Source organism: Lissotriton vulgaris, chromosome 3_1 (genome assembly GCF_964263255.1).
Source record: "Lissotriton vulgaris chromosome 3_1, aLisVul1.2, whole genome shotgun sequence".
Taxonomy (NCBI): Eukaryota; Metazoa; Chordata; class Amphibia; order Caudata; family Salamandridae; genus Lissotriton; species Lissotriton vulgaris.
Genome location: NC_141689.1, coordinates 1,207,430,993 through 1,207,450,547, shown reverse-complemented (window position 1 = coordinate 1,207,450,547; position 19,555 = coordinate 1,207,430,993).

The following is a 19,555-nucleotide window of genomic DNA, read 5'->3' as shown; positions in this document are numbered from 1 at the left end:
AATCAACATCAGTTACTCCTCAAGCAGGATGAGTACCATAGGTTGTCTAGGGAATCGGCGGTGACACAATATAATGATGTCCAGAGTAGGATTTATGAACAAGGTGATAGGGCTGGCAAGCTCATAGCGTGGCTGGAGCGTGGAGAGGGCGCCTCTCGGTTGGTACCGGAGCTTGAGAGTCGCGGTCCTGAGGCTCTCACGGATCCTCAGATGATCGCGGATTCCTTTGGCTGCCACTATAAGAAAGTCTATGCTTCCTCAGACACTTACACTGGCGCTGAACAGGCTGAGATGATTAGAGATATTATTATGCCTAGTTTGTCTGAGGAGGATCGGAAATATACGGATTCCGATATTACGGATGACGAAATAGTGGGGGCCATTCAGAGCATTAACTCGGGGAAGGCGACAGGTCCCAATGGTATTCCGATTGAGCTCTATAAATTGAATGCTTACAAAACCGCGCCGCATATTAAAGCCATGTTTATTGAGAGTAAGGAGTCTGGTAGCCTCCCATATGATCAGCGGATTGCGAATATCGTCGTTATCCACAAGCCAGGTAAGCCCCAAACCTCCTCTTCTTCCTATAGACCTATTTCGTTGCTCAACGCGGAACCCAAGATTTTGGCTAAAATACTGTCGATCAGGTTGGTCAAGGTGATCTCCACCTTGATACACCCAGACCAGTCGGGCTTTATGCCACGCCGCAACATGGCGTTGAATCTTCGGCGTTTACACGGAGTGCTGGGTAGGGCCCGTGAAATTTTTTGCATCCCGCTTTCTTGGTGTCCCTAGACGCCACCATGGCCTTTGATCGGGTTGAATGGTCATACCTATTCGCGGTGTTGGAGAAGCTATGCTTCGGGCCTGAGTTTATTTGATGGGTGCGCCTGCTATACACTGCCCCTTTGGCTCGCGTTGTTGTGAATAATGGTCAATCCGGCGATTTTGCATTGGAGAGAGGGACTCTGCAGGGATGTCCTCTTTCGCCCCTTCTGTTTGAGTTGGCATTGGAGCCGTTGGTGGCTTGGGTCAGATGGGATAGGTCTGTGCGTGGGTTGCGGTGGTCCCTGGACTGGGAAGACAAGATTTCCCTTTACGCAGATGATGTGCTTCTTTATCTCACTTCGCCTAGATCCTCGTTGCTTGTCTTTCTCGACATTCTCAGAGTGTTTGGTGAGTACTCGGGTTTTGCTATTAACTGGGCGAAGTCTATATTGTTAGTATTGTCGGGAGACCCGCCGGTGATTCCACAGACCTGCCCCCTCCAAATTGCTACTACGGGCTTTGTTTACTTGGGAATCTATGTTGCCCTGGACGCCAGGACAAGATACGTAGAGAACTTGTTGCCACCGCTGGTTAGACTACGCACTGATGTTGAGCGTTGGAGGGCCTTGCCTCTGTCTCTTCTGGGCAGAGCGGTATTGTTCAAAATGTTGGCGCTTCCTCAGTTTTTATATGCGCTCCAAAATGCCATGGACCCTGTGCCCGCTAAATACTTTAAGGAGATAGAGGCGCTTCAGAGGCTGCTTCTGTGGGATGGTAGACCCAGCATCGCGTATGCTAAACTTACCCTGGCCTGGTATGATGGAGGTATCGGGCTTCCCGATCTGAAGAAATACTATTGGGCCTCCCAGTTGGCGGCTATTAATCAGATAGTGTATGGCTTGCCAGGAGACCCTGGGTACACCATGGATCATAGTCAGTCACCCTGGGGAGACTTCCTTCGGGCCTTGTATAATCGGCCGGGACGGTTTTCGCTCACGGGACCCACCTCACATGCGGTGAAGGTCTCGCATGCTGCCAACAGGAATCTGGGAAGGGAAGGGAGATTGACTCTCGTGACCCCTCTCTTTAGCTCCGCCAAATTGGGCAATCTGTGGACCATCAAGGGATTTGACAAGTGGTAGTTGATTGGTATTAGTCAGATTAAGGATGTCTGGGGGAAAGGGGAAGTACTGTCCTTCGAGGCGCTCCAGCAGAGACATCGCCTTCATAGTAATGAGCGGTTTCGTTACCTACAGATCAGACATGCCCTCCTCTCCCATGTGTTACCGGGGGACACCCTCCCCGAGGCCTCCCCTCTTGAAGATCGTGTATTGGATGGGCATATCCCAGAGAAAACTATTTCATTGATTTATCAAAAGTTGATCAATCACATGGATGACCCGTTGGGGTCTCTCAGAGTGGCGTGGGTTGCTGATGGTTTGGAGATAAACGATGAGGATTGGGTTGAGGCTGTGTCCTCCCCTAGAGTAGTGGCGATACAGATGAGGTTGTGTCTGGTGCAATTAAAGATTCTACATAGATCGTATATTACAGGTCCGGTTCTAGTGAGGATGGGATGGAGTACGAATGGCTAATGCAAGAGAGGCTGTGGAGAGATTGCGATGTTTTTACACATACTGTGGCACTGTGATAGTGTTCAGAGTTATTGGCGTGCCACTCATGATACGCTGAAGGAGGTCCTGGGCTGTGAGGTGCGATTGGAAGTGCGCAGATGTCTGTTGAATATCTGGGAGCCCACGGATCTCAATCAATATGTACAGCAATGGGTTACTCTGGCCTGTATGATTGCGAAGCGCAATATAGCACAGCTCTGGGGAGCTACTCGATTGCCGCAGCATACCAAATGGGTCCAGGATTTGGACTGGTGTATGTTCAGAGAGCGTGCTGTATATGTTGCGATGGGCTGCCCTGAAAAGTGGATAAAGATTTGGGGGCCGTGGAATGTTTACCGGGGCGACATTTGTGCTCCCCCAGCCGGACGGTCTGATTTGGGCACTCAGGACTCCCCTTGATTCTAAGTTCTATACTATTCTGTGTATCATATTCTGTTTGCGAGACTTCCTCTGCTCCGAGCACTGCAGAAATAATGTCGATGTACCCCAATGCATTTGTTAATTTTGTTTTATTGTTGTCATATATCAATAAAAAGAAATATAAAAAAAAAAGACTGAGTTCTTTGAAAAACTCCATGAGTTCTTGGATAAATTAATATTCAAGCAAGGGGAAGTCCCTGGCTGCTGAAGGTGGATTTTTCCAAGAAATCGTTGTGGATTTTCGGAACTAGTGGAAGTAGCCATGCCGTATTTGGATCGCATGTGCTAAGTCTAAATAAGGTTATGATTTCTATGCCTTTATAAGGATAGGGTGATTTATACCTATATAAGGGCATGAATCGGGAAAATTACACTAGGGTCCTAAAATGCTCTACAACACCCACTCCACTTTATTATGTTTAACATTACCAAGAATCCTTAAGCATAAAACATGTCTAAAGCATGTGTTTACAATCCCACCCAAAATGCAAAAATGCATTTGAAATTATTGTACACGAAAATAAGCATTTGAACTGTACGCATTTGAGAATAGTGTTTTCATACAAACTATATAGCTTGAAAGCATTAATACTAACTAAATGAATAACAAAATGTACATTTGTGAAATGGCTCTTAAGTACAGAAAAGAAAGTCGAGACCATCCCATTGCAGAAATAATATACTGTTTTGGTTTTGAGGACAAGGTCAAATATTTTCTCTAGGAAGTATTCAAAGACTTCTTGTTCTCAAATTTTAAAAGTTATTCTCGGTGCCAGGAGAAAACATCAAATCGTCTAAGCTGACAAAGAAATCGTCTACCACAGTAGGTGAAAGTGGAACTACTTCATTAAGTAGATCAATTGTGCACAGATGAGAAGCATCGCCGTCAGGCGCATTAGCAATGTTCGCAGTAGATAGTACTTGTGTGCCTGTTGGTCCACGTACCCCACCATTAGCTGGAATTGCCAGTGAGATCTCAACAAATGCTGTTATCAGGATTGGTAGCCGCTGGGGGCAACACAACACATGAGCCGTTACCGGACCCAGTAATGCGTTAGCATCCGTTGGCATAACCAATGGTAGTGTTAGAGAGATATCTAACACGCATTCCTCTCCACAAAGCAGGCATCGTAGAACAGGTAAGATGCAATCTTGCAAGTTTGGTCTGAATGACAGGAAGCATGTGGTATTCAGATCTCTCAAACAAGCCTAGCCAAGGATCTGTGTTATTCTCTCACAATACCTCATGGCTTGGAGAGCATTCTCCATGGTAGACTGGGTATCGCTGGTGACTGGACTTGCCATATCGGAGCAGAAGAAACAAAAATAGAATTCCTGCTATGAGTCCCAAAACGAGAGGCAGGCCGCACAGAGTGCACGAATTTTGGAAAAATGCCTAGGACTGCTTCAAAGGGTGCTAACAGTCCCGAAAAAACTGTCTTAAATACATGTGCAATACCACTCGTATCAGACATGTTTAAGATACGACCTAACATTTCTACAAAATGTATGGGACAGTTTGTTGATAATAGGGCATGTATCTCCGCAGAAGTCCTTGCAACTTGCATATCATACGTTTCTCTGGACGAGGCAGTGGCACAGTTTTTTGCAAAAGAATGGCTTTCATTCTGCTTAAAGTATCAATTCGTATAGAAGAGATGTTCAGTAAAGGCCAAAGCGGCAACTCCCCGTCTGTCTTGCTTTTTCAAAACAATACTTGCATACAACAAGTGACCCTGGCTGACAAACTAACTAGATAGGCTTTTCCTGGCATCATTCCACAACAGCTGTGATCATTCAACATTATGTAGCTACCATTGGATAGCTGCCTAAAAACTGGATCTATCACTGCTGCTTGAGAACCATGCAGGTGGCAAGAAAGGTTATTCGAAGAACCATCGCAGGCTCCGTCTAAATTAATACCTTGACACAAAAGTGTACCGCTTAGTGAGTTCTTACAATTTTTTCCACTAAGAAATACCTCCTTTCCCCCACTCCAACATTTGTGCGTGTATGGTAAATTCCAGGTCGACTTATTGCATTCTTTACCCAACCTTTCATAAAGGCCTGCCAGTATATGTTTTAAGCAATACTGAAACTGGAAAGTTGTCACTGGTATCGTTATGGTGCCATGTATTATCCATTCAACTGATGGTTTCTCAGAAACAGTCAATGGTAATCTCTCCAGTTTTTCAATGCTCAGCACCGTATAGTCTGCTCACCTCTGTGCAAACGGGATTTGTTTATCTTTAAGGTTAAATACAGTAAACAGTGACGTGGTGTTGATTAAACGCCAGGGCACATAGCCAGAACGAAGGTTTTGCAACGTCCAGCCTAGCAGCATTATAGAACGTAATTGAGACTGGCCATGTTGTAACATTAGCAAATCCTGTTCTATATGTCAATGGCAGAGCATACAATGCTGTCCAAAGACTATATTCTGGAGGACAGAGTCGTTAACCCATTGTCCACCACAGAGAGAGCTTTCTCTAAATTAATACAATCAATTTCTCGTATTCTTTCAGCTGTTTCAATTTGTGTGACTTTCCATGCGTCATTGTATGCAGTGTAGATACCGGCGTATATATGAAACGTTTATGACGTGGATTACGAGGTCCCAGTAGGAATTCTCGCAAATCAACGCTATCTTTAAGCAAAGATAAGTGTTGTTTTATTTCTGGAAGTGTGGATCTCTGCAGCCACTCAAGGCATAGTTTTCCTACACTGTAAGTTGTTATTATCCCTGGATGTTGTCTCTAGGAATATCTTGGATCTGGCCTATTCACTGTGAACCCTTGTGTTTTGTTCAGGAATCTATCTTGACAGATATTTGTGTCTGTGGGACAGATTAACTATTTTTTCCAATCAGGATTAGTTCTATTCTGTTGTAAAATATAGGTTACATCTGTCTCCTCATCTGTAGTTCTATTACTATCAGGTGTGGGTTTAGGTATGGACGGTTTGTTTAAATCTTTTATCTTAGCTAAGCCAAGACAAGATGTTTGTTGACCAGTGTCATTTAAAAACATTATTTGCTCTGGGAAAATGGAGGCTCTGAATAAGGCTTCTAAACCATGCAACTGCCTGTCTTTTGTGCCCCAGACAGTTTTTGTCTCAATGTCATTCCGAAAGTTAAAACCTAATGCAGACAGTTTAGCATAAAAGACTGCTGAATACATTTGTTTAGTATTACTCAACATGTTTTCATTCCTGTCTTATTCACATTTCTGAAATAAAACATTTCTGGATTAGTGACATTAAAATCTGAGAAGTATGGAAACTTTTCATAAAATGTTTTTGAGCTGCCCTTTGGCGGCGGTGGACAATGTTCCCATTGATTATAAGATTATAAGTAAAAACATTTCTAGGGTTTGCAGATGTGTGCAAATAATGGTGTCCATAATGATTAAAACAATACATTTGTTCATAATCTGATGAACCTTCTAAGTATTCATGTTTTGTGAATTTAGCTGACATTTCTAAGTCTGTCATCACGTTATTAACTGTCTCAAAATCCCAATCATCAGAAAACGTGCTGGGTGATACAAAGTCACTCAAAGAAACCTTAAACTGGTGTGGAATCCTCAACAGTTCCACCGGCCCATAAATGTCATAATCAGTTGTGTCCCATGCTATACCACCAGGTACAGGAAAGGCTTTGATGTTCACTGATGACAGGTCTCATCGCTCATGATGAGATGATTTATGTGGTTTCAGGAGCAAGTTGATATTCTTACTTGCTGTGTCCATTGTACTGTATTTTCCATCTATCATCTTTCCCAAACTTAAAACAAGGATGAGCCAAAGTAGGAGAAAAAGTACACCTAACAAAATCCATAATTCAACCCATGGTGAAACCAGATATGTTTTTTCAAGTTCATGAAACAGTTCTGTTATTTTTACTTTGAAAGTTTTATTTTCTGGCGTAGTTTCAGGTGCACTTGTATCCTCAGAAAACTGTATCACAGTTGATGAAATAGCCAGAGGCAATTCTGTCAATTGTTGGAATTGCATCAGGATTGTTTGAAATCCCTGGGGCTGCTTCTTCCTTCGTCATATTAGTATAGTCAGAGGCTATATCATTGTAGACAGGTGTTTCTAGACAAACTGTTACTTGGGTTTCAAGAGGCACAAGTTCCATGGCTTTGTTGCATAGTCCTTCTTTTCTCACTGCAGGTTTATCAAATGTGATAAGTCTCTTAGTTTGAACCTCTTGGATTGTAGCCTGATTTGGTCATCGGCTACATCTTGAGAGTCCACTGGGCCTACTACTTATTATCGGCCAAATGATGGGGTTTGACCTGGTCGATGGACACGACTCGGTTCTCCTTTCTTCGAGCAGTAACACTGATCTTGGTCCGTGGATTGCTAAGACAGGTACTGTTTTTTCTGTAAGAAGGCCCAAATTCCTTCTTCACCGTGATCTTTTCCCTGACTAGATCCCCAATCTTTGGATCCAGACAGGTCTTTCTGGGACAGGTGGTGTTTCTTCAGTGGTCGTTGGCTTTTGTGTTGTGTTTCTTAGACTTCTTCTTGTTTCATTTAAGTCCTGCAAAACAGCAAAATGGTCTTTGATTTCAAAGGGTTTTTGTTCCACCACTGAAGTGTGACGATCAAGATCCTGGATGAGAATTCTAGTACCAAAAAGTATTTCATATGGAGTGATTCCACCAAGAGAATTTCAGATTATTAAGACTACGTTGGACACTTATTAGATGTTTGACCCACCCATCACCAAGCCTAATACCTTAGCTGTTATAGATTGCTTTATGTCACGTTTTTTTCTTTCCACTTCCACATGTCCCTGAGGATGCAATGGACTTGAGTACTGCAACACAACGCCCAAACTAGCCATGGCCTCCTTGTAAGCTCGAGAGCTAAACGCAGGACCCTGGTCAGAATGTAGTGTGCCGATTGCGTATGTGCCAATAAAGACTCACAAATCTTTTATAACACTTCGGGCATCAGCCGAGCACTGGGGTCACATCCAAATGAATCTGTCCTAATAGTTGTGGGACCGCATTCGTCCATAGTGACGTCTGCTTGTAGAAAGTCTAATGCTGTCTAACAGTGGTGTCTGTACTGAGCTGGCTACACTGTAGTCAGGTATCTGGTGGCTCTCAAAGCTGTGATCTCTGTAACAGGTATGACAGTTAATTCCAAATTCATAAATATGGGCATTCATCCCTGGCCACCAGTACATCTCTTCAGTTCTATTAGAGATTTTGAGATCCCTTGATGTGTCAGACCCTCTCCCATATGTGCTTCTTGTATTAAAGCACCTCTGCGTTTCCTGTTTGGAATTACTCTGTCCCCCACTCCAGGGATTTGAGCAAAAGTAACGCAGTTTGCATCAATTATGTATGTATACTCGAGTGGATACTTTAGAGGTAACGTGTCTCCGCTGCCCTTGCTATTGGAAATGACAGCTAGTATTGTTTCGCCATCTATTTTTGTTTTTGAACAAGTGATTGCAGCTACGGAAGCCGTTTGCACAGCTGCCTTTGCGGCTTCATCAGCCAATGAATTCCCTGCAACGTGAATGCCATCACGCTGATGACTCAGTGTATGGATCACATGAGTCTTTTGTAGTTCTTTCTGTAATAGAACTACTTGTTCCCAAAGCAATTTATGCTTCATTGTGCCACCTTTTGCGTCTTTGAAACCGTTTTGAACCCAGTTCTGTAAGTATTCATTGTAAGACTGGATGCAGTAATACGAATCGCACACTATGAGTGTGGGGAATTCGCGTTCGGTATTTTGAAGTGCCATCTTGAAAGCCTGTAGATTGAGTTTTTGTGACCATAGGTCGGAATTTACCTTCGCGCCAGTGACCTTTAACAATCGCACACGCAGCACTATAGACTTGTTTGCCCCCAATAGTGGGCTGTGCTAATCTGTCTGTATAAATTATGCATCCATAATGTTCTAGAGGCAGAATCTCAATAGGCAGAGGACATTCTTGTTCGTATTGTCGAAATTCTTGTGTTTTCAAGTAAGGGTCAAAAACGTATTCTACGTCTGTTGCAGCAAGAGAGTTAACCCATTGTATCCATCTCGGATGTAAAGCTTTAGCATTTGGAATTCTCGCTTTTGTTACTGCCTCTAAGGCAGGTACAGGTGTAACGATCATTATGCGTTTACCCTGTGCGAGGGCTCTCTCCTTTGCTACCGCAGTTTGAACAGCTGTCAGAATTTTTTCTGTTGAAGTGAATTTTATTTCAGCTTGTGTGTACAAGTGTGATTTGTAAGCTATTGGTACCTTTTCACCTTCATTAAAGGTTAGGTATGTGAATCCGCATCTCCCTGGGATGATTCGGATTGCAAGATTGCGCATGTTGTCACGTGTCTGTAACTGTGTTTTTGCTAACATGTCTGTTTGCTCTGAACACAAAATATCTGTGTGTTTTTGAGTCCAATTTGTTGATTTGAAATCAGGTTTTATTAGTTCGTAGAGAGGTTTAACCCTTTCTGCATAATTTAGAACATAAATTCTTCAGAAATTCAGGAAACCTAGAATTGACTGACTGTAGGTTTTTCAGTGTTTTTGGAGATTGGAGCAGCGCACATTTCTCTAGAAAGTTTGCTGCAAGGCTTTTGCCTTCACTTGAGAGTTTGCATCCTAAGAATAACACGTTGAGGTGGGCAATTCGTGATTTCTTAAAATTGAATTTTTACTCTTCAGAGGCGAACGCAAGCATAATGGTGTTCACTCTTTTCAAGTGCATGTCCAAGTCATCGTCTGTAAGATAGATGTCATTGACATAAGATACTGCCTCATCATCATACATTTGTAGTAATTCTGTTACTCTTGCTGAAAATAACCCTGGACTATTCTTGAATCCATGGGGGAGATGGCAAAATTGTCGCTGTGTCCCATAATTGAGAAGGCGGTCAAATGCCTGCTTTCTGGTGCAATGTTTTGACAGAAGAAACCATTTGAAATGTCTAATGTTGTTTTATATTTTTTCCGCACAATGTTATTCATCAGTGCTGTACTGTGAGCATTTTGTACTGCAAAGGTTTTGCAACAAGAGTTTAAATGTCTGTAGTCCAAAACTAGACGATATGTATTGTTTGGTTTGGAGACAGGAAACAAAGGATTGTTCATAGACGAGGTGCATGTTTCAATCACCCCTTGGTATTCAAGTTGATTTAAGATCTTCCTGACCTGTTTTTTAGCTTCCTGTTTTACAGGATATTGCCTTTTCATTGTTGGTTGAATTTTTAACTGTAGTTTGTGGTGAGTAGACTTCTCATCCCACCCCACATGATTTTTATATAATGCTGGAGCCTGGTTTACAGTGTATTTTTTATGAATCGGAATATGATTTGAGAAGGCTGGCATAATGATGTCTTTGTCATGTGAGCACTCCCTTACGAATTGAGGTGGCCAGTCTTTTTCAGCTATAGAATGTCATAACCCTTAGAAAGCTTATCCCAAAAGAGTGCTTTTATTTTCCTGGTTATGTCCCCCTCCATCCGGAGCGTTACTTCATTTAAATTATGGGGTACACTAACCCTGGTGTCGGCAGTTTCAACTTGAATGCATTCATTCAAGTCCACTGTCTCCAGATGATTCTTCAGGACCTTGCGAGCTATGGTAACTTCTGCTGCGCTGTCCAGCTTTGTCTGGGCCCACACCCCGTTCTTGAGTTGTGTCCTCAGGATCCTCGGCATTTCTGATCTTTACACTTGCTACCTTCTTCTTGGTGAATTAAGTTTTCTTATTTTTTGGAGCGTGCTGATCGTCTTTGAATTTCACACGTTCCTCTTTTTGTTCTGACCATCCTCTTCTTTCTGATTTCTGCGAGGAAGTCTGAAAGGTATGAGAGGAACGTGTATCAGTATCTTGATATCTATCAGGTTTTCTCAAATTTTCCCTATTTCCGAGGTTATACCTCTCCTCAGAGGGCTCCTGTTGGGGAGACCTTCCTCTGGACTGAGAACGCTTCTCTTTAGGAAGTGTCTTTTTAGTGTTTTCCCACTTCTTCATAGGATTTCTCAATAATTCTTGCAAGTTCATATGGTTGCTCAGTTATAACTGTTTCTTATAGTTTTTGGGGGACTGCCACGGATGCTGCTCCACCATTGATGTTAGCTAATAGTATAGCCGAGACCTGTTTAAAATCTTTGAGTAACTTCACACCAAGATTTAAAGCATGTTCTGGTCCGTATTCATTTTGAATCTGTCTTAGGACGTCTGGTATTACCGCCATAAACTGAACACCATGTGTTTTTGTGTAGATTGAAGCAAAGACTGTACCCCAAGTGTCACAGTCCTCCACGTGTGGTGCAACCCCCATTGGTAAACAGATTGTTAAAATTCTGTGTTTTTCATGAGGTGTACTATCAGGAAATACTGCCTCTATCTGAGTAATTTTTTGGGCTAACCAGAACAGAATTTGTTCAATTTTTGCGGGCAATTTACCAATGACTGATTGTATAGTCTGTGGTGTAATTTTGTTTGTGTTCCCCTGGTGAAGGGTGTGCTGTGGGATTCTTACAGCAGGTATGACTGTTAAAGTCCGCATGACATATTGAACCAATTGTCTATGTATTTTAATTAATTGTTTCAGCTGAGCTAATAGTTCTACATCTGTCATTCTTTCAATGTCATGATGTGGTGTATAGCTGGCTAGTACCTGCCATGTTGCTCCTGGTCTACCTAGTGGACCAAAGCCTGCTAATGTGATTTTGATGTTGTAGGGCGCCTTTAAACCAGAGCTGATACTCTTGGTAAGTTAATGGAATTTCAACATCCTCGTAAGGAATGTATTCCGCTGGAGGTTCCTCTACTTCGTAGTAGTGGAACTCGTGTGTTACTGGATTTGCTGCAGGAAGCAGAATCCATGAATAGAATACCTGTGTCTGCCGATATTCATGTGCCTCTATAACAAAGATTACTTTACCACCTCTTGATGATACATTATTTATGAGTTTGTAAGTTATAATTTTTCTTACATTTGCCGGGATGTGTATAGGACCCGGGTCATTTTCATTAAAACCTGTAGTGTCTAGGTTTTGTTCAATTGCTTCTGCTGCAGCAGCTCTTTCCTCGTCATTATCCGTCATTTTGTTTTATGTGGGTTTTGCAGAGCAAGTTCCAAGGAAACAAAGATAAGATGCAAAATATTGTGGAACACTGTATCCTTTAACGTTGAGCAAACCAAAACTAATACATAGAATTTTCGTCCTACTCAGTTATGGCGGATATTATATCCTTTTACCCACTCCAGACGTCTATTGGAGTATTTTACGGGAAAAAGGGGTCTGTCTGAAAAGCACGACTGAGTTACTCTAGTATCTAGCATTAAATTAGTGCCTTACCAAACGTTGGGCGCCATGTAGTCTAGTTCCTATATTCCCAATTGGCTCTGCGCTTTAGGAATGACATATCCTATAGATCTGACGTAGGACTTATGCCTACTAGGTCTCTATCGAATATATTAGACTTAATTGTGAGTGCCAGCTAGCTCAGAGGTCACTAGAAACTTTATCGAATACACAAGAAGGGATTAGTTTCTGACAACCGCATAAACATGACAACTTTTTTTTCCCAAGAATAAGAACTATATCTCTAGAGTCGTGGAAACAATAGATAGTTATTTTACTCAGTCAATTGAGCATGCTTCGTTTCACCAGAGGTGCAGAGAAATAGAGAGACAGGCGTTTGCAATAAAAGTATTTATAGAACAGTCTTCTTTCTTATGCAGAAGAAATGAACTGCTACAATCGTAATACTGGTTGCAAAGTACAATGCGTACAGTACGAAGAGTATTATAAAATAATACTGTAAAAGCATGATATGGTTTCTAAGCCATAGAATACATAGAATACATACATTAATAAATAAAGACTAAAAAAGTACTCAACTGGTGCTTCTAAAATACGCCTACCCCGGTGTAACTAGCCTAGGTCTAGTAAAAGGGAAGAAGTAAGTGATGTTTAGCTTAGTTTCAGTATTCTTTGCCAAGAACCTATCCAAGAATTCTCTAAGGTTCTAATCAGTTCCATACCTTGGTTTTGGAATGAAGGAGGTCTGGGATCTCTCTCTCTCAGGACTCGATTTCCCAACAACCCGCAAGGGTAGCTTGGAAACACAGGAGCTGGATTTCACGGCAGGAGAAAAGACAGCCTCTCTCTCAGTGCGTCTGCTGGAGGGTCGGCTTCCTTCGGCACTTGCTGTAGCGAGATGTGTCGGCAAGTAGATAGTCAAACTGCTCCAAACCACCGTGTGTTTGCTTGGGCAAGTGTGGGCATATTTATACCATTGAAGGTGCCGAGTTTGACGTAAGGTTGGACATACTAACGTCATTAAAAGACTCCGTTCTTTGAAAAACTCCATGAGTTCTTGGATAACCTAATATTCAAACAATGGTAAGTCCCTGGCTGCTGAAGGCGGTTTTTTCCAAGAAATCGTTGTGGATTTTCGGAACTAGTGAAAGTAGCCATGCCGTATTTGGATCGCATGTGCTAAGTCTAAATAAGGTTATGATTTCTATGCCTATATAAGGATAGGGTGATTTATACCTATATATGGGCATGAATCGTGAAAATTACACTAGGGTCCTAAAATGCTCTACAACAGGTTTTTGTACTCTACCACCAACGACTTTCTGCCCGTTACCATTGCAACAGTTCATGGAACAGTATAGTGAGCACAGAGGTTAAAAGTTCACCACATTATGTTGCTAATAGAAATAGTTACTTGGTGGAGTTTTAATTTTTTTCCATACGAACCATTAGTCGTAGAAGTCAGTGGAAAATGTAATAAAAATATTAGCAGGGGTTCACTGGGGCCCTCACAGTCCCGGGGCTTCACTCATGTTGGAAGGAGGGGTGCAGTAGGCTGTGAAAATTATATCGGGAAAACAACAATGCAGCTTATTGCGTCTTTTCTTTAATATAAAGTGGAATAATGTTTATTTATTAGGCAGTGTTCACTTTTGCTATAGATACAGTCACTTTGTTACAGGCAATTTATTAATATGTAGGACGGTGTGTTCTCTATGTGTGTGTGATACAAATTTAACATTTAATTGGCTAAGGTGTTCTAACAACAATCTTAATTTTCATTTGGGTGTGAACTATTGAATGTAGAAGTATTTTCTGTAATTCACTTGTGCTCCAGAGAGTTGCAAGGAGATGTAACTAGCTTTCATGTTGTATCGAGGACTTTCCTGAGCTTTATGTTGGTTGGTTGCAAACTATTGAAAGTAGAAGTGTTGTCGGCCATTCATTTCCGCTCTGCGGAGCAGCAGGGACATCTGATTAGCTGACGTGGCAGTCATTCCCTCCTCCTCTGTGGAACAACATGGACATTTAATTGGCTAAAGTGTTCCGAGCACAAGTTTGCTCCTTATTGAGTGGGAACGTTTCACTGTTGTGAGTGATTTTGTGATGCACTTCCAAAGGAGTATGGGAAAAATAGCAGTAGAGGGCAGGTTAGAAACACTATTAACTCTGTACAGTGCTTATAAAGTGGTGGAGAGGGATCATGAAGGATTTTTTTTTTATGTTTCAAGGGTCATTTATATTATTGCCGTGTGGTGTGTAAATCACGGCGGAAAAATGACAGTGTCTTGCGCTGTTTTTTTTAATCAAGTTTGAGGGTGACATACTTCTTAGGAGTACTAGTTACTAATAATGTGGTGTTTACTTTTCTGATAGGGAGGTGTGGTTGTGCAGCAAAAAATTCAATCTGGGTTTGAAACAGTTTTTATTAAGCAAATACAAATAAACTTTCTTCAGAAACTGTCACTGAGCCATACTTACCTGCACTTTGCCGCCACCGCCACGAGAGTCATTTGGGCAGGCGAGGAAGGAACGCTGACATCTCCGCCGCCACCGCCAAGAGTCCCTGGACACCGGACTCCGCGCCGCCGCTCCGGGAGACCACAAATCCCGGCAGGCCTCGCGGCGGCGCGTGTGCAGTGACGCGGGTCGTCGCGCTGCTGAGGGCGCAAGAGCCCTACAAAGGGAGGAGAACCCCGGCAGAGCGGGGGGAGCCATACTTACCTGCACTTTGCCGCCACCGCCACGAGAGTCATTTGGGCAGGCGAGGAAGGAACGCTGACATCTCCGCCGCCACCGCCAAGAGTCCCTGGACACCGGACTCCGCGCCGCCGCTCCGGGAGACCACAAATCCCGGCAGGCCTCGCGGCGGCGCGTGTGCAGTGACGCGGGTCGTCGCGCTGCTGAGGGCGCAAGAGCCCTACAAAGGGAGGAGAACCCCGGCAGAGCGGGGGGAGCCATACTTACCTGCACTTTGCCGCCACCGCCACGAGAGTCATTTGGGCAGGCGAGGAAGGAACGCTGACATCTCCGCCGCCACCGCCAAGAGTCCCTGGACACCGGACTCCGCGCCGCCGCTCCGGGAGACCACAAATCCCGGCAGGCCTCGCGGCGGCGCGTGTGCAGTGACGCGGGTCGTCGCGCTGCTGAGGGCGCAAGAGCCCTACAAAGGGAGGAGAACCCCCGCGTCGCGGGACGCGAGCGGGACGCCCGGGGCGAAGCCCGGGCAAAGGGCGGGCCCTCTGAGGCCCTCAGAGGTCAACAGTGGTCGGGCGGGCCACCCCACCAACATCTTCATAGACGGTTAGTCTCTAAGTATACCTCCCACAATGGCTGAATGTCCCACTCCACGCATTAATGTTGACATCCTTACTCAGGACACTGAGTCCCCCGGAATATTGCTAACGTCGTTTGAGGCCTTGATAGACACTGCCTTCAACGAGATTGTCGAGACTGAAAGGAGGTTTTCCATGGGTCCGTTGAGTATAAATCTACCACATGACATGAGCAGTCTTAATGGCAATACTCATACCCACATAAACCCTGAAATAATTGTTGTGAAACCCTCAAATCCTATTGTTGAAGTACCAATCGTCTTAGACGATGAGGACACAGTCACGTATATAGCTCCAGAAGTGACCCTTGGCCATACCCCTGAAATAACATCTATAGAGGTCGCTAACAAAATATCTAGTAAAGCAGTAGTAAAGAGAAAGAGGGGTCCTGCTAAAATAACTCAAAACAAACGCAAACAGCCACTAAGGAATGTCAACCAACCAACCCCACAAAGCATGTGGAATAAGGGGAATGGACAGAACTTGGCCCAACATATAGCATCTACACAGGACCAACCGCATCTGGGTGATGTAGTTGTTATTAATAACAAGGGGCCAAATTATAATTCTATCTCCACCCAGACTGACTTCTCCCATGGAAATGTTAAACCCAGTCATCATGCAAAATCAGAGGGGAATCTTATCGAGACTATTGCAGAGACAATTTTTAAAAACTTGGAAGGTCAAATGATCAAACAATTTAATAATATTTTTAAAAGACTTGATAAATTGGAGAATTTAATTAAAAACGAGGACGCAAAACGAAAAGGCACAGTAAACTTGGACAAAATGAGAGTAGAACGCCTGTTAAAAGACCTCGAATCCACCACCCGTGTTTCCACCACTGATAACACCAGGATAGTGGAATTACAAACCATCCCCAAGCCAACACAGTCTGCTGCACCAAAGGTGACTAAAAATAAGGGTATAACTGGCAGTAATCCGCCTGACTGTCAATCAAATTCTCCTTCATTACCCTGTAATCCTATACATAGGAAAGTCACTTCATCCAAACCTCCTGTCTCTACCAATGATGTAAGCGGGGTATCTACGAATCCCACAAATAATGGTTCTACAGGGAAACAGACCACACAAACACAGAAGGGTCCTGTTAATCCCAGCCAGCACGATAAAAAGACCATCCATGAGGACAACAGACCTAATAAACATCAAGGCCCGGCCTTACATCTTCCACCTGAGGCCTGTCCATATGTCCTAGTGCTGGCTGGCATTCCACCGCTTAAGGAGGGCCAAGGAGAATCATGGGTTCAACTCCATAATAAATGCATAGACTGGCTCACGAAGCATAAGGGAGTGGGGTATGACATTTCAAAAGAAATCATAACCACACGGCGTGTAACCTGGGTTGGTCCCCTTTATAAAAACATCAACGGGGACTGTATTGTAATCAATTTCAGAAACCCGGGAACTGCAAAATTCCTGTTGAACAAAAACTCGGGCCGATATGGGCCATCAACTGTGGTGACCCCTCTACCCCTAAAATACTTTTACCGTCCTCCACACAAGATGATGCAACCCCCCCCAGTTTTCCCATTGCAGAACAGGTTCGGAATTTTTCAGGATTTGGATTCATTGGACTGACTGCCCACCGAAAATACAAAACTACTTCCCGTGTGCTCGGAGGTAGTTCAGTTAATGGAACCATCTAGAGAGGCGGACCCGTTAACACAGGAGATTCTTCCATCTGGTCCTCTTAGTGTCCAACAGGGTCACGATACATCTATATCCGATTTAAGTTCTAACCTGGGTTCCTGCTTAAAGAACAGTAATGGTAATAACTTAAGCATCCTTAGCTGGAATATTGCGGGCTTGAAGCCTAAGTTGGGTATTCCCTCATGGAGGGACCGTGTCAATAGCCATGACATATTGATGTTCCAAGAAACTTGGTGTGTGGAGGACCTTTTGTTTGAGGGGTATAGCTGCTATAATAAGATTGTTCTGGCCCCTTCGGTTGGCCGTCCTAGTGGTGGATTGTCCACTTGGATAAAAATTCGTGCTGGAACCAAAATTGTCGATCTACAGACAAATTGTCCTAGTTTCATGGCACTCTCGTATACCGAGCGGATGAAACTGTGCATAATTAACTTCTATAATAATGATTTTCTGTCCCAACCCAATCGGAATTTTATTCTCTTATTTGATTTTATTAATGAAATTTTGAATGGACAGGTATATGGTAAATTTGATGGCATTTGTTTAGGGGGGGATTTTAACGCACATATTCACCCAAGAAATCCCCCATGCAAAAGAGGGAAAGAACTGTTGGATTTTCTTGCTACCAGTGAATTTGTTAATTGCATGGAACATGCAGGCAGGGAAGACTATGCATCCCCATTCCCTACTTTCATTGGACATGGGGGTGGTACTACTATTGATTATGTTTTTGTTTCACATGCCATTGTAAATGCATTATTAAGGGCAGAAGTAGTAAGCGAAATTCACAGTGATCACTATCCAATTGCCATTTATTTATCATTACCGAAGGGTAAATGCCCTAGACGTGAAATAGGTGCAATGGGTCTGGAAGCTTCAACAGATAAGTTAAGGGTAATCTGGAAGGGGGTAGACAACAAGGGGATCCTGGCAGAAGTATGTAAAAAATATCCAAGTCTGATCAATGAGTGTTTAAGCACTGAGAATTCTGGGTCCAATGTGGTTAAAGCATTTTCAGAACTCTGCACCACTATCAAAGGCGAAAATTCCAGACCAGCCTCTAGTAAGGCTGAGGAATCGCCTAGATGGTTTGATGCCCCGTGCTCTAAAGCTAATAGGATGCTTAGAGCCGCCTTAAAAGCTGAACCTAGGGACATACCGCGGGTAAGGCTGCTCAGAGCTGAGTACAAGCGTGCTTTACGCACTCGATCAAATGACTTACTGAAAATCCACTGGGATTCCCTGGCACGATCTGCTGACCTAAAAGACACCACTGGGTTTTGGAGGGAGGCAAAGGAAATAAGATCTATCGGTTCGACCCTGACCGAAATCAATTGTAACATCACCGGTCTTATTTGGGTTGCCCATTTTGGTAAAATCTATGCTACACCAGACGATCTTCTTTTACAATTGCCCCCTCCACACCCAATGTCTATTTCCATATCTGAGGTATCCGACGCCATTCTCGAAAGCGCCGGGAACAAAGCACCCGGTTCGGACGGGCTCTCCATAGACCAGTTGAAATGTGAGCCAGATTTTTGGGCCCCATTGCTGTGCAATGTTTTTAATAATTTAACTGAAGGGGAGATCCCGGAAACATGGTCACGAAGCATTATTGTTCCTATCTTTAAAAAGGGTGACAGGCTGGATCCTGGGTGCTACCGCCCAATTTCTTTAATAGACAACACTTTAAAAGTTTTGGGACGGATCTTATTTAAAAGGATAAGAACATGGACTGATGAGAACAACATCCTACATCCGAGCCAGTTTGGGTTCCGCAGCAGCGTCGGAACTGTGGAACAATGCTTGAACCTGAACTTGATCATGGCAAAATATAACATCGCGAAGAAATCCCCCTTATACTTTGGTTTCATGGATTTGAGCTCGGCTTTTGATTTTGTTAACCGTTCCCGTCTCTGGTCTACCCTTCTTGAATATGGTTTGGATGACCATTTGGTACATTTTTTAGCTTTTTTACACCGTGATCTTAAAGCTTGTGTACGTGTGAACCAAATGGGTGAAGTTTCTGATGACATCTGTATCGGTAGGGGGGTCAGACAAGGGTGTGTGCTGGCCCCTCTCCTGTTTATTTTGTATATTAATAAGTTAAGCAGCACTCTGAGCACTTTAACTAGTGATGTCCCTCATATTAACGGAGTCCCTATACCCACTCTTCTTTATGCGGACGATGCGGTCCTGATGGGCCGCACTCCCAAGGCACTCCGTATTTTAATTTCAGGCTTTGTCCTTTTTATGGCCGATTTAGGCCTAACTACTAATTTTAAAAAATCATTAATCATGAGCTGTGGTCCAAAAAACCATAAAATCCCCCAGATCACCTCAGGGTCAAATGTTTTAAAAAGCACCAGCACTTTTCCCTATTTAGGGCTGCTATTTTCAAATAGTGGTACCTGGCATGCACATGTT